Source organism: Vicia villosa, linkage group LG7, assembly GCF_029867415.1.
Source record: "Vicia villosa cultivar HV-30 ecotype Madison, WI linkage group LG7, Vvil1.0, whole genome shotgun sequence".
Lineage (NCBI taxonomy): Eukaryota > Viridiplantae > Streptophyta > Magnoliopsida > Fabales > Fabaceae > Vicia > Vicia villosa.
The window spans coordinates 85,531,917-85,545,768 of NC_081186.1; the positions used below are offsets into that span (position 1 = coordinate 85,531,917).

Genomic DNA, 13,852 nt, shown 5'->3' on the forward strand with positions numbered 1-13,852 from the left:
ACCTTCGCTTGTCATTGTCTACTGATGGAATGAACCCGCATGGTATTCAAAGTATCTCGCATAGCACATGGCCTGTGATTCTTATGATTTATAACCTACCTCCGTGGCTATGTATGAAGCGTAAGTACATGATGTTATCTATGCTAATTTCTGGGCCTAAAAAACCAGGGAATGACATAGACGTATACTTGGCACCCTTAATCGAAGATTTAAAGTTTTTGTGGGAGAACGGTGTGGAGGTTTACGATGGGTATAGGAAAGAAAGTTTCAACTTGAGGGCGATGTTGTTTGGAACAATTAATGATTTTCCAGCATACGGAAATCTATCCGGGTACAGCAATAAAGGTCAAAAAGCGTGTCCTGTTTGTGAAGATGAAACCGATACGACACGATTGGATCTTTGTCAGAAGAATGTCTTTCTCGGCCATCGTAGATTCTTAAATTCTAATCATCACTATCGTGGGTGGAGAAAAGCATTCAATGGAAAGGCCGAACATCGTACAACCCCGCCTTTTTTGTCAGGTGATCAAATTTTTGAAAAGGTGAAAGATGTGAGCACTCAGTTTGGCAAGCCTTTTGCACATTCACTTGTCAAGGGTGGGTGGAAGAAGAAGTCAATTTTTTTTGAACTTCCATATTGGAAGTCATTATACGTAAGACATTTCCTGGATGTTATGCATATTGAAAAAAATGTATTTGACAGCGTTATAGGTACGTTACTCAATATACAAGGAAAGTCTAAGGATGACCTTAACATAAGGAAGGACATGGTAAACATGGGAATGAGAACTGAATTGGGACCTGTGATGAAAGGAAGACGAACATATCTGCCACCTGCTGTTTACACTCTATCTAGAAAGGAGAAGAAAACATTGTGTAAGTTCCTCAGTGAAGTTAAAGTTCCAGAAGGCTACTCTTCAGATATTAGAAGACTTGTGTCCATGAAAGACCTCAAGTTAAAGAGTTTAAAGACGCATGATTGCCATGTTATAATGGAATATTTTTTACCAATAGGTATACGTTCTATTCTGCCAGAAAAAGTAAGAAGCGCAATAACTAAACTGTGTTTTTTCTTCAGGTCAATTTGCAGTAAGGTGATCGATCCCGCGATCTTACCAACATTGCAAAAAGAGATAGTTGTTACTTTATGTGATCTTGAAATGTACTTTCCTCCCTCGTTTTATGACATAATGGTTCATCTAGTCGTTCATCTAGTCGTTCATCTTGTGAAAGAGACACAATTGTGCGGACCAGCTTATATGAGATGGATGTACCATGCTGAACGTTATATGAAAATATTAAAAGGGTACGTGAAAAACAGAAGTCGGCCGGAGGGTTGTATTGCCGAACAATACATTGTTGAAGAAGCGGTTAAGTTTTGTACTGATTTTCTGTCAAATGTTCAATCAATTGGACTCCCCAAATCTCATATTGTTGAAAAAAAAGAAGGAAAAAGGCTAATTGGAAATAAAGTTGTGACAATATCAATGGTCGAGCGGGATCAAGCGCACTTGTATGTTCTGCACAATGAGACTGAGGTTGAGCCGTATGTTGAAATGCACAAGGTTGTTCTCCGAGATTTAAATCCGAATAGAAATAGAATTGGATAGTACGAGAGCACAATCGAAGTTTCATACCGTGGTTTAGGGAACATATTTATTCGAAGTATCGTTCAGATCCTGCTTCAGTAACAGAAAGGTTGAGATGTTTAGCCTATGGTCCAAGTATAATTGTGTTTTCTTATAGCGCATACGCAATTAATGGATACACATTTTATACCAAAGAACAGGATGATAAAAGTACTATGCAAAATAGTGGTGTTACCTTGGTAGCTGAAGCAATGCACATATCAAGTGCGAATGACTTAAATCCGAAATTTGCAAATTTGTCATATTTTGGGGTTATCGAGCGCATTTTGGTGTTTGATTACGCAAAGTTTCAGATTCCTGTATTTGGTTGCAAGTGGGTTGAAAATAATAATGGCATACGAATGGATAAGTCAGGATTTTTGCAAGTGGATCTCAATAGGGTGGGGTACAAAGATGAGCCTTTCATTCTAGCCTCTCAAGCTAAACAAGTGTTCTATGTCAATGATCCGACAAGTACGAAATGGTCTATAGTGCTTTTATCAAACAAAATAGTTGATGAAAACATTGGAGATCAAGGTGATATTGGTGTTGGCATTGAATCTTGTACAAGAAACGATCAAAATGAGAATGAATCTTGTACTAGAAATGATCATAATGAGGGTATTTGGATCAATCCAACCGTCCGTGTTGTTAAGAGACGCGTAGAACACAATCCTACCAAGAAAAGAAAGAGACGTTAGTGAAAAAGGTAATAGTATACATATTCCGACTAATGTGCTTTATTCAATTTGTACCGATTGTTATATATTCAATTTGTATAGTTTTTTCAATTTGTATTCCGATTGTTACAATACTTATTCAATTTTGGTGCATATTTTCGTTTTGTACATAACTTTTGAACCATGTATCTGTTTGTCGACTTCTTTACATGTAACTATACTATTTTGACAATTCCGGAGCTACTCATTCACTTATCTTTACATTTCGGGACTGTTTTTTATCGGTTTTGCTTCTGCCCGTGATCAAAAGTCGGGCTTAGGGTCTGAATTTCGGAAAACCGACTTCATTTTTGAGTCCGTGAGGACGTTTTACCATAGCCATGTAAATTTCGTTCAATTCCGACAACTTTCTTTTTTTTGACGCTTATTCTAATTTCATCGATTTCGATTCTGATTTACTTGTACATGCATGGTTTGACTTCCATTTGACTTGTATAGATTGTTAGCTTATTAATAGTGTACTAATGTGCTTTAGTTTGTTTGATACATGTTCAATGGCTAGTAATCAAGAAAACCCACAAGAAAACCCACAAGATAACCCACAAGAAAACTCACAAGATAGAGATGTTCCGGATACAAATCCTCAACCCGATACATCATAAAAAGAAGTTGCACGAGGCATCACCATTATGAAGGGAATCATTCAACATAGAGACCAAGGATTAATATATAATTTGGAATGGAATTATGATAACCAACCAATTGGTCCTAATTCTGCAAAGTTGACAAGCTATATTAGTACACTTGTTCGTTTGCATATTCCAGTCTCCGTAGCTAAATGGAATCTGAAAAGCAAAGAGTTGGACGAGAAAAAAGACATGATTTGGGACGAGCTTAAGGTATCATATATGGTTGTTGTTATTATCTTGACGATAATTTTATGAAATTACTTATACTAACACACTCTTTGCGTATGTTTGTTTGCAGAGGTCTTTTAACATACCAGATGAGCGTAAACGCTTCATTCTTAGTTTGGCCGGAAAAAGATATAGAGGGTGGAAAGCTTATTTAACAAACACCTATCTTAAGGATAAAGAAGGACACTTTCTTGAAGAGGCCCCAGGACGTCCAAAAAAGTATGAGATCTTCATTGATGAAGAAGATTGGGTTGAGTTTGTAAATCAAAGAGATGAAGCTTTTCGGAAAAGGAGTGCCACAAATAGTGCGAGAGCATCAAAAGCCGTGTATCCATACAAAAAAGGGCGTTTGGGATATGCACACTTAGAGGAAAAAATTGTAAGTAAATAGAAATGCGTTTTAATTAATTGTCTAAATGTGTTTTATTTGACGATTTTATCATTTGTGTCAATGCATAGTTAGAGGAGACGAAAAGTGAGGAAACCTCACTTCCAGTACATGTGTTGTGGAAGGAAGCTCGTGTGGGCAAGAATCGAGCTGTCGATCCCGATGTTCAAAGAGTTTATGCTGAATGTGTAAGTATAACACTGTGTCTTTAATTAAATCAAATGTTTTTTTAATATATAATTGATTTTTTATCTCCACTAATAATTATTGAAATGTAAATGAATTACAGGAGACCTTGTCGCAACCGGTATCCACCGGTGAGGACCAGGATGATAGGAGCGTACTTAGTAGAGCACTAGATGCTCCTGAGTATCCCGGTCGGGTGAGGGGTAAAGGTCATGGTGTGACTCCAACCTCTTTTTACAAGCATTCTAGGAGAAGAAATCCTACCAATGAAGAAGTGTTGCAAAAATTGCAGGAATTGCAAGCACAAGTCTCTGAATTGCAAAGAGATAAAGATATGTATATGAGAGAAAAGTGCAATACTTCATCAGTGAAAGAAACTAGTGATAAAGCTAGTATCAACTGTCAAAGAAAACTTCCCGAGGTAATTATAAATTTTTTTCCTTACAAATTGTTCTATTTTATTAATGATAATGACTTTATATTTACTATTGGTTTAGGGCATTTCATCTTGCCAACTATACTTATCGTCATCGAATTATCGCCTAGTTGGCAAGGGAAAAGTGCACAACACTTTGGGAGATTTGCTTCACCATAGACCGCTCCCGGATGGACACCTGAAAGTATCAGTTGATGTTGTATTAGATCATGATGCGGTGCTACCGGTACCTGACATGGTCTCAGAGACAACATTGATGCGGCTGCAATAGGGTCATTTGTTGCATGGCCCTCGGAGCTCATTATCATTGGTGATGAGGTATATTGAAAACCATTATGAATCATTTAGTTTTCGAATGTCAATTCTGCACCGTTACGTTAATTATTTTTTACATTTTAATTTTAGACTGCTCCTACAAAACCCGCAATTAAGGGTAAAGGGATTTTACAGGAGGAGGAGTCTGTTGCATCACTAAAGGAGGTACATTTAAGGTGTTAATATATAATTTGAATCTAAAACTACATGATTTTATATTTTACCGATTGTTATATGATTTTTAGGCATCTGCTCGGGGGTCACAACAAGTGACACAGCAAGTTCGTAGCGTACCACCCAAGGGTCCTCCGAAGCAAGCGGCAAAAAAAGGTGGTGCTTTTGTGCCTCGATACCGGACGACGCTTGGAACACTTGTTGATATGTCCAATTTGAAGGATGATGCTCTCCGTGAAATCAATATGGATGAAGGTATCTTTGGTATTGAATTCATGTCAAATATTGCACTAGATGACTTGGAAGAGATTTTTACGCATGAGCAACTAGGCGTCGCTAATATGCACTCATACATCCGGTAATATTCACTCATCCGATATATTATTTAATTAGTCGAACAATTTATTTACACATTTCAATGAAAATAATATAATGTTTATTATGTTTTTATTTAAGGTTGTTGTATGATAGAGTGTTGCGCGGGACTGCATTGTCAAACAGATTCCGTTTCGTGTCTTCCGTCCATTGCAGCGGAATGACAATTGCTACGGAACCGGAATCAGTTAGACAGCGCTTAGTCGATAGATTCCTGTCCACCGACAATACAGAAAGTCTGATTCTTTGGGCGTATAATACCCGACCAGTAGGGTTAGTTTCTCATTCTTGGTTCATCTAATCTTTGTTTCTTTTGCATAGCAAAATTTTCATATAACCTATTGTTTTAATTTATAGAGCACACTGGTTGTTGCTTGCTATCAACCCTATAAGAGAAGTGGTATATTTTCTGAATTCGGTAGATGATGAGTGGACCAATTATCCGGCTATGAAGACAATGATTGATACGTAAGTGTGATCGTTCTAAATATTCGTGTATATTTATATATTTAATTATTTGTGAGATTGATCTAAATATATGCTTTTATATTTTTGTTAGATCAATACAAGTGTTCCGAAGTCAACGAGACGCACATGTATCCCGGACTAAATCAAACAACATTACTTGGATCAAAGTGCAGGTACATTAATTTTCACAATTTTGCTTATAATATTTATGCTACTTGATAAAACAAGACAACCATAAAATCTTATTTGTTTTTCTATGTAGTGTCCGATACAGCGAAACAGTTCAGATTGCGGATACTATGTTTTGAGGTTTATGAAAGAAATCCTTCAAACGAATCAATTAGAGATTCCAATCACGGTATGAATTTATAACTTAATTAGATAACTTCTTATAATTTATTACATTTAACTAAATCACTCATATTATGTTTTTGTTCTGTAGTACTTTGACGACTTCTATGCTGCTTCTTACACGAGACTTAAGTTGGAAGAAATCAAAGAGGATTTGTGTCAATTTTATATTCATCAGCTATTCATGCAGTAGGATTTGTGTCGATTTGAAGTATAATATTATAGTACTCTAGGATGGTTACTAACTTTGTTCATACTGTTGCCAATATTTGAAGTATAATATTGTTGATGTTACTGATTTAGTTTGTTTGACATGAGTTAGTTACATGTGAAACTTTCTGTATTCATACTTTACATGATTTAGTTTGTTTGACAGGAACTATAATGATGTATATATATAATTTTGGATATTATAATGGTATTATATTAGTGTATATATATATATATATATATATATATATATATATATATATATTGTCCTACCTATGGTTGAAAATATATCGTCGAAAATATATTACAGGTTGAAAATATATTACAGGTCGAAAATATTACAGGTCGAACTGGGAGGCTGAAATTACAAGTTGCACTTTAAAATACCTCATTTAGCAACGACAGCGCTTTTAAAAAACGCTCTTAAAGGGCCACCTACTAAAGCGCTTTATTACTAAAAGCGCTGCCTAAGATTAAAAAAAAACATAAAAAATAAAAAAAAAACGCAACCTACGAAAGCCCTTTTGGAAAAGCGCTCTTATAAGGGGGGCTACCAGAGCGCTTTTTCCAGAAAAAACGCTCTTATAGGGGGGCTACCAGAGCGCTTTTTCCAGAAAAAGTGCTCTTATAGGGGGGCTACCAGAGCTCTTTCAAAAGCGCTTTCATTACCTACGGCAGCGCAGGCTTTGGCAGCGCTTTAGTAGCCCAAAAAAAGCGCTTTTAAAGCCCTTTTACGTAGTAGTGTATCTTCTACTGTTTGATAGTATATGATTTTTAGGTGGTTAGGAGTTAAACCGACTCTTCCTAAAGAGATGGGTTTTTTTTTTTAGTTTTTTCTTTCTTTAGGTGGTAATATTAAGATTGGGGGAGATTTGCCTTCACTTGGATTGTAGTGGTGTTTGACTATGTGATCAATGCAAAATGATAAGTTATTTTCTAGATCATCAACAAACGTGAAAGAGGCGGAGGATAAGAGTTTTTTATTTTATTTTTTATCAATGCAAAATGTTGTTGTTTTCCCTTTACTTTCATGCCTATTGTTTTTCGCATTTTACTTAGCACTTTTTATCCATTTGACTTTTTTTAAAATGGATCATTTTCAATTAAGATGAAGATTGTTGGTGTTAGTTGAAAATGTTGAAAAAATGTCACATTGCTTAATTTTGAAAAAAAAAGAAAGTCCAACAATATATAATAATTCAAGTTCTTTACTACAAAATACATCAATCAAAAATATTTTACGTTTATAATTAATACTTTTCTATTTTATTTTATACTTTTGTGTTAGACTGTTGTGAAATTTAATTAAATATTTGATTGAAAGAGTGTGTATTAGGGACTGTAAGATTGGTTGATAGTAGATTATGTGTTGTAACAAATTTTTATATAATATTATTTTTTATTTATCATTTGACTCATGAAAATTTTTTTCTAAGCAAAAAATTTAAAAGAGGAAAATCTCGCCATATGGATTGGCTTAAAATCTCAATTAAATTTATTTGAATTTTTAATGAAGAGTTTTAAATATTGTTAGGAAAATTCAATTTAAGTATTATAATTAAATTTTGAATAGATTCGAGTCTAACTAAATACAATTTTTTAACCGTTACTAAATAAAGATAAAAACAATATAGCTGCTGGGTTCTCAAATAGAAGATACGCTTTTCCAGAAATTTAAATTTCAGTAGCTGGTGCAAAAAGCAATTATGAAATGGAGGTTTCTTATAAAGGCCAATTAAAACACGAAATAGGTACCTGCAAATAAGAGGAGTGCAAACAGTAGTCAGGCCCAAAAAACTATGGTTCATTACATTACACTATAGGTATTTAAAATTTTTACCTTATATCCTAACATAAATTTTTTTGGATTAAAATGTCCTTATATTTTAAAAATAATTCACTTTTCTCCCCACACTTCAGACTCATTCGAGATAGACAAAAACCGCCTTCAAATCGGAACACTTTTATCAAGTCTTCCAGTTCATAAATAATACACTAGAACAAATCAAGCGAGTCATCTTCGAGTTTTGATGCTTTAAACCGAAATATAATATATCAGTCTTTCGATTTTGATTCTATAAACCGGAATACTCTCTCCGTCCCAAATTATAAGAGAAAAAAATAAAATCACGCTTATTAAGAAAAGTAAAAACACAATCATTTGACTTATGATTTTCTTGAAATAAAGTGCTTTGGAAGATGTAAAAAAAATTATAATTGGTTCTTGGTTATAGAAATGATGAGAGAGAATGTAAGTTAAATGTAATTTGCATTTAATTTTACCTTGAAAGAAATGAAAGATGATTTTTCTCTTATATTTCGGGACAAGAAAAATGCATTTTTTTCTCTTATATTTTGGGACGGAGAGTGTATATTTTATCAGTCTTCCGATTTCGTGCTATGATCCATAACACTTTTGAAAACTCTTCCAATTTGTGTAATTACATACTGGAACGGTTTCGTAAAGTGTTCTGGGTTTTTTGAGTTTTTACACTCCAGAACCCTTTTCAAAATGTGTTCTGGTGTGAGTTTTTTTTGTGCATTTTTTATTATTTTTGCAGTGGCGCGAACACGAGGCAGAGGGAGTAGGGTTCTAGATAGTAGTTTAGGACGAGGCGTTCCACCGATGTTGGCAGGAGGAAGAGCATTTTGGTGCATATGCATCTTCTCCACAACCAGTTGACTTTCTAGGAGGATCGTATGATACGTCTCTACTAGTAAAGCATGAACATCATGTTGCTCGATATTTATGGTTCGATGAGGTAACAAAAAGATATTTATTTTATATTGAAACATTTTTTTAATTTTTAATTGTATTTTATAATACATGTACTTTTTATTGTTTTCACGAGAGAGGTCCGAAGAAAGAGTTGAAAGTTGCTGGACATGGGTTGAAGCTTACACAAATGGTTCCTATTGCTCTCCCGTCAAAACACTACTACAAAACATACCTACATTGATGATATATTACCCCAACCATTTGTTTATCATAGTAATATTTTATTTTTTACGCGCACTATTTTGTTTATTTTACGAAGAAGCATTTAATTATGGTTTTTAAATCTAACTGTGGTCATAAAAATTGGGTGACAAGCTTCGAATCCCAACATTAACATTTTTCCATTTTTCAATAAAAATAAGCGTGTGACCCTTAAGCAAACATAACCTACATCCTCTATAAGCTTACGCAAATGTTGTATCTCACAGCTAGGACCTCTTATCTCTTTTTCTAACATATTCTTATGCTTATATATTTGCGCGATCCGAGTGACATTCTTAGGATCTCGCTCTTGTAAGAAAAATAATATGTGTCTAGGTGGAACATGTCTTTGTCAAATCAACAACATGATGCTTCTCATCTGTGTCTACCAACAAAGGAATGACCTTCTAAACTATCAGGTAAACCATGGTTATGAACTCCATATTTTACATCAACCTTTCATCCAAACTCATGGTCTTTTGCTGGAGTCAACCTGATTTTGAATGGACATCCACATATTTTAGTCGCACTTTGTGTTCTACTATATGTATCCTTGTATTTCCTCCCTTTATCATAACCAAATATTACTTTGTTACTTCTTCATCTCTTGCTTGTTTCAGTGTCTGAACGAGTGATAATAATAGTTGCTTTATTTCTGATTTTAATCTCTTTAATCCAACTTATCACCTCTTCTCGTGTATCGAACCTTTGAGCAGTTGAGAATACATCAGAGGTATCTACACATTTTTGTAGCGGAAATTTCATACATGCTAAAAAAATTTAAAAAATGCAAACCTAATGTCTTAATAAAAGTGTTCCGGTTATCAGAAAAAAACACACACTGAATGACCTGAATAAAGTGTTCCGATATACAATACGTAAGAACCGGAACACTTTTGTGAGGTGTTCTGATTTATTAAAAGTTTGCGTACAAATCATATATCTTTATTCAAGTCTTTCAGTAATTTTTTATTTAAAAATTGGAATTCTTGCTGAAAGTGTTTTGATTCATGTAAATACATATCAGAAGTCTTTTACAAAGTTTTCCGGTTGTGATGCGCATGGGTGCAGTTTTCGAAAGTAAAGTAAAGTAAATAAAAAATCGTAATTCAATTAAAAACAAAAAAGGGTAAAATTGACAATTTTTAAAAAATTAATAGGATATAAGGTAAAATTTTCTAGATATTTCTCATATACCTTATAAAAATCTAATATAATTTCAATCTAAAAGTTATTGTTCAATACCTGTCCTATGAATAAGATAAATTAGAGACAACCATCCTTTTAAAACTCAGGAAATTGTGAATTTATTTATGCCAAAAACTTCATTCTGCTCTATAAAAATTGTTTATGGCTTTAACGTAAGAGGAAAAATTATTTGATTAAGGGTTCTTTTGTTTGAAATTTTTTTAAAGTTTTTTTTATAATATTACATATTTTTGTTGAAAAAAATTTTAAATAAAAAATTGATTTAAATAATTATTCTTATGTTAATTTAGATAACTCATTTTTTTTGTTAAAACTTTTTTTTAAATATTAAAATTTTAAAAAATCACTTAAATTTCAAACTATTTCATATGGTTTTTCATAATTTTTTTAAAAAAAAAAAATACATTTTGACTATGTTTTAATCTTTAATAATATATATTTATATTATAGATTATCAAAATTAATCTTTTAATTTATACAAAAGAAACTTTTTAATTCTTTAATATTTTGAAAGAAATTTTTATAAAAAATGTTTTTAAAAATAAATAAAAAATATATTTTTTAAAGGTGAAATAAACTGGCACTAAATATATTTGAACTTTTTATTTTCAAAATAATATTTTTTTAATATTGAACATTTAAATAATTTTGATTTTAATAAATTTATATCTCTTTTCTGTTATATATATATATATATATATATATATATATATATATATATATATATATATATATATATATATATATATATATATATATATAGGTTTATATTAGACAAAAATATAAATATTATTCTAAAAATAGTACAAATCATTTTACCATACTTCGTGAAAATCTATAACAAAAAAGAATAAATATCCTAGAAAATTTCACATTGTCTATGTTGACAAGTGTCTTTTGGTTAGAGTTGTTCATGGTACTATGTATGAACTGAACCGAACCATACCGAACTATTATATAATGTCAGAATTAAACCCTTTTAATTATTCTACAACCGAACTAATTCAAAAGTTTTAGTTTGGTATAATGATTTTGAATTCCGAACCATACCAAACTATTAGAAGACACAATTTTCGAAACTAAACCATTTGTTAAAGAACTAAATCGTTATATTTGCATTTGAATTGTTTTTAATAAAAAATTCATTAAAATTATTTCCTTTTTTTTGAAAAAAACTGATCTTTTTTAATTTTGAAAAAAACGGCTTTTCTTATTTGGGTTTTTTCCCAAAAAAAACCGATTTCTTTTTTTTTTTTTGCAAAATTTTGTTTTTTTATTTCCGAAAAAAATCAACTTTTATAATTTGCCGAAAAAATAGACTTTTCAAATTTACCGAAAAAATTATTTTTTTTATTTTCCAAAAAATCAACTTTTTTTTTAATTTTTGAAAAAAAAATTGACTTTTCAAATTTTAGAAAAATGATTTTTTTTATTTTGAGAAAAAATTGAATTTTTTAATTTTTCGAAATCCATATATATACTTTTTTTTTAATTCCCAAAGAATTTAAATATGTATTTAGTTTTTTAAAACAAGCATTGAAAAAAAAAAATAACACCGAAAATATCTAGGTGCTTTTGTTTCTTTAAAGGAAACAACTTTTGATCTTACAACCAAAAAGATTGTTCATAATCGAAAGAACTTATACTGCGCGTTCTGCAGATTTATCAAAACACTCCCTCTCCCCCATTCATTTACCCTAACTCAAATAAAAAACAAGCAAAGGCGAAAATTTGTGCAAACACACTTCCAAGGCTGCATCAAGGCTCCAATCACATTGCTATACAACATTTAAAAGCCCTCAAATCACTCAATTTAACATTTAAAAGCCCTCAAATCACTCAATTTGTAAGTTTTGAATTTGTTAGATTCATTATTCAAATGCATGTTATTTAGGGTTTCAATTGCATAAATGATATATGGGTAGGTTGTTAGTAGTATTTAGGTTATTTAGAAGCATTTTGAATTGGTTTTATGTGTGGTTTTGGGGTCTGCCATGGAAGTTGCAGAAAACTCCATCGCAGGGGTGTTTCGGAATTTCATTTCCGAAAACACCTCCACCCCAGTTTTCGGAAATGAACTTCCGAACTGTATCAGAAGTGCATTTTTTTTTTGTTTTTTCATTTGTCTCGCATATTAATCGATTTCGATTGTTTACAGGAACATGTCAGGCAACCAACCAGCACGCATCAGACAGGGGAGAGAGTCTCAGACTGCATCGGCTAGACGCGAGCGGGTGGCGGCGCAGCTGGCGTCGACCCAGGGACGGGGGCAGGGCCGGGGACGCCGTGTGCGAGTTCCCGTGGACGTGGGAGAGGGTACATCTGGTTCAGGATCTAGGAGTCGGCTGGCTCGGGCATCTTCTTCCCGCCAGCGAGAGGAGGTGGAGGAGGTGGCGGCAGTGACTTACCACGAGCCGGAGGGGGTACCGGATGTTGACCCTCCAGCCGGAGAGGATGATGAGCAGGAGGACGGCTATCCGGGAGGGCCCTTTGACACCTCCGTGCTGATTAGCTACCACGATCACGTCGCTCGGCGTATCTGGGAGGGAGAGGTATTTTTTATAATTTAACCGTTTAATTGTCACCATTTTTTATAATTTAACCGTTTATTTCTCGCTTATTTGATATATGTTGCTTATTTGTTTTTTTTTGTAACAGGAGCGAGAGCCGTTGAAAATGGTTAACCACGCCCGGAAGATTTTCAGTCTGTTTAAACCAACAGCTGAGTGGTTTAACGACCATGTGCGAGGTTCAGGGTTTAGCGGGCTCTGCATGACGGGGTACACCACTATCAGCACCGGCATGCAGGGGGCATTTGTGGAGCGCTGGCACAAGGAGACGTCCTCTTTCCACTTGCCGGTTGGGGAGATGACGATCACCTTGCATGACGTGCAGTGTCTTCTCCACCTGCCGATTAGGGGGCCGCTACTCACCCACTCCAAGATCCAGAGGGTCGAGGCCATTGAGTGGATGACGCTCTATTTGGGCATGGAGCACGAGGTTGCTCACTTTGAGTGCGCCACGACATCTGGGCCTCATGTCCGGTTCACCACACTGAGCACTTATTTTGAGCACCACCTGGACGCGGCTGCTGAGGCTGAGGGTGAGGGTGACGAGCTATTCACACAGTATCACCGCGGCTGCGCTCTCTGGTGCTGGTACATGCATGTGGTAGGCGCTGCATGCTTTGTGGACAAGAGTTCCAGGTACGTCGACGTGACCTACCTCCGCTACTTCATGGAACTGGATACCATTCACCAGTGGAATTGGGGGGCACCTACTCTGGCATACCTCTACCAGAAGCTGAATGAGGCCTCCAACTGGAGGACGAGGCAGTTGGTCGGATCCTGCACACTACTTACGGTACGTTTTATTTTAATACATTATCGTATTTATTTATTTATTTATGTTTCGTATCTTTTTTAATACATTATCGTGTTTCTGTTTCAGAGCTGGATCATCTCCTACTTCTCCCGCATCCACGGCTTTCACATCGATCCTGCGTACGTGGATGCCATGCCCAGGGCCGCCAGAT

General features: G+C 34.3%; 1 long non-coding RNA gene across 1 annotated transcript; it reads left to right on the top strand.

Moving 5' to 3' along the window:
* Positions 1-5,700: 5,700 nt before the first annotated feature.
* LOC131618607 (uncharacterized) lies at positions 5,701-6,105 on the top strand. The gene is made up of 3 exons (XR_009288908.1): positions 5,701-5,740; positions 5,830-5,925; positions 6,010-6,105. It is a non-coding gene; the product is annotated as an uncharacterized LOC131618607 (long non-coding RNA).
* Positions 6,106-13,852: the final 7,747 nt, after the last annotated feature.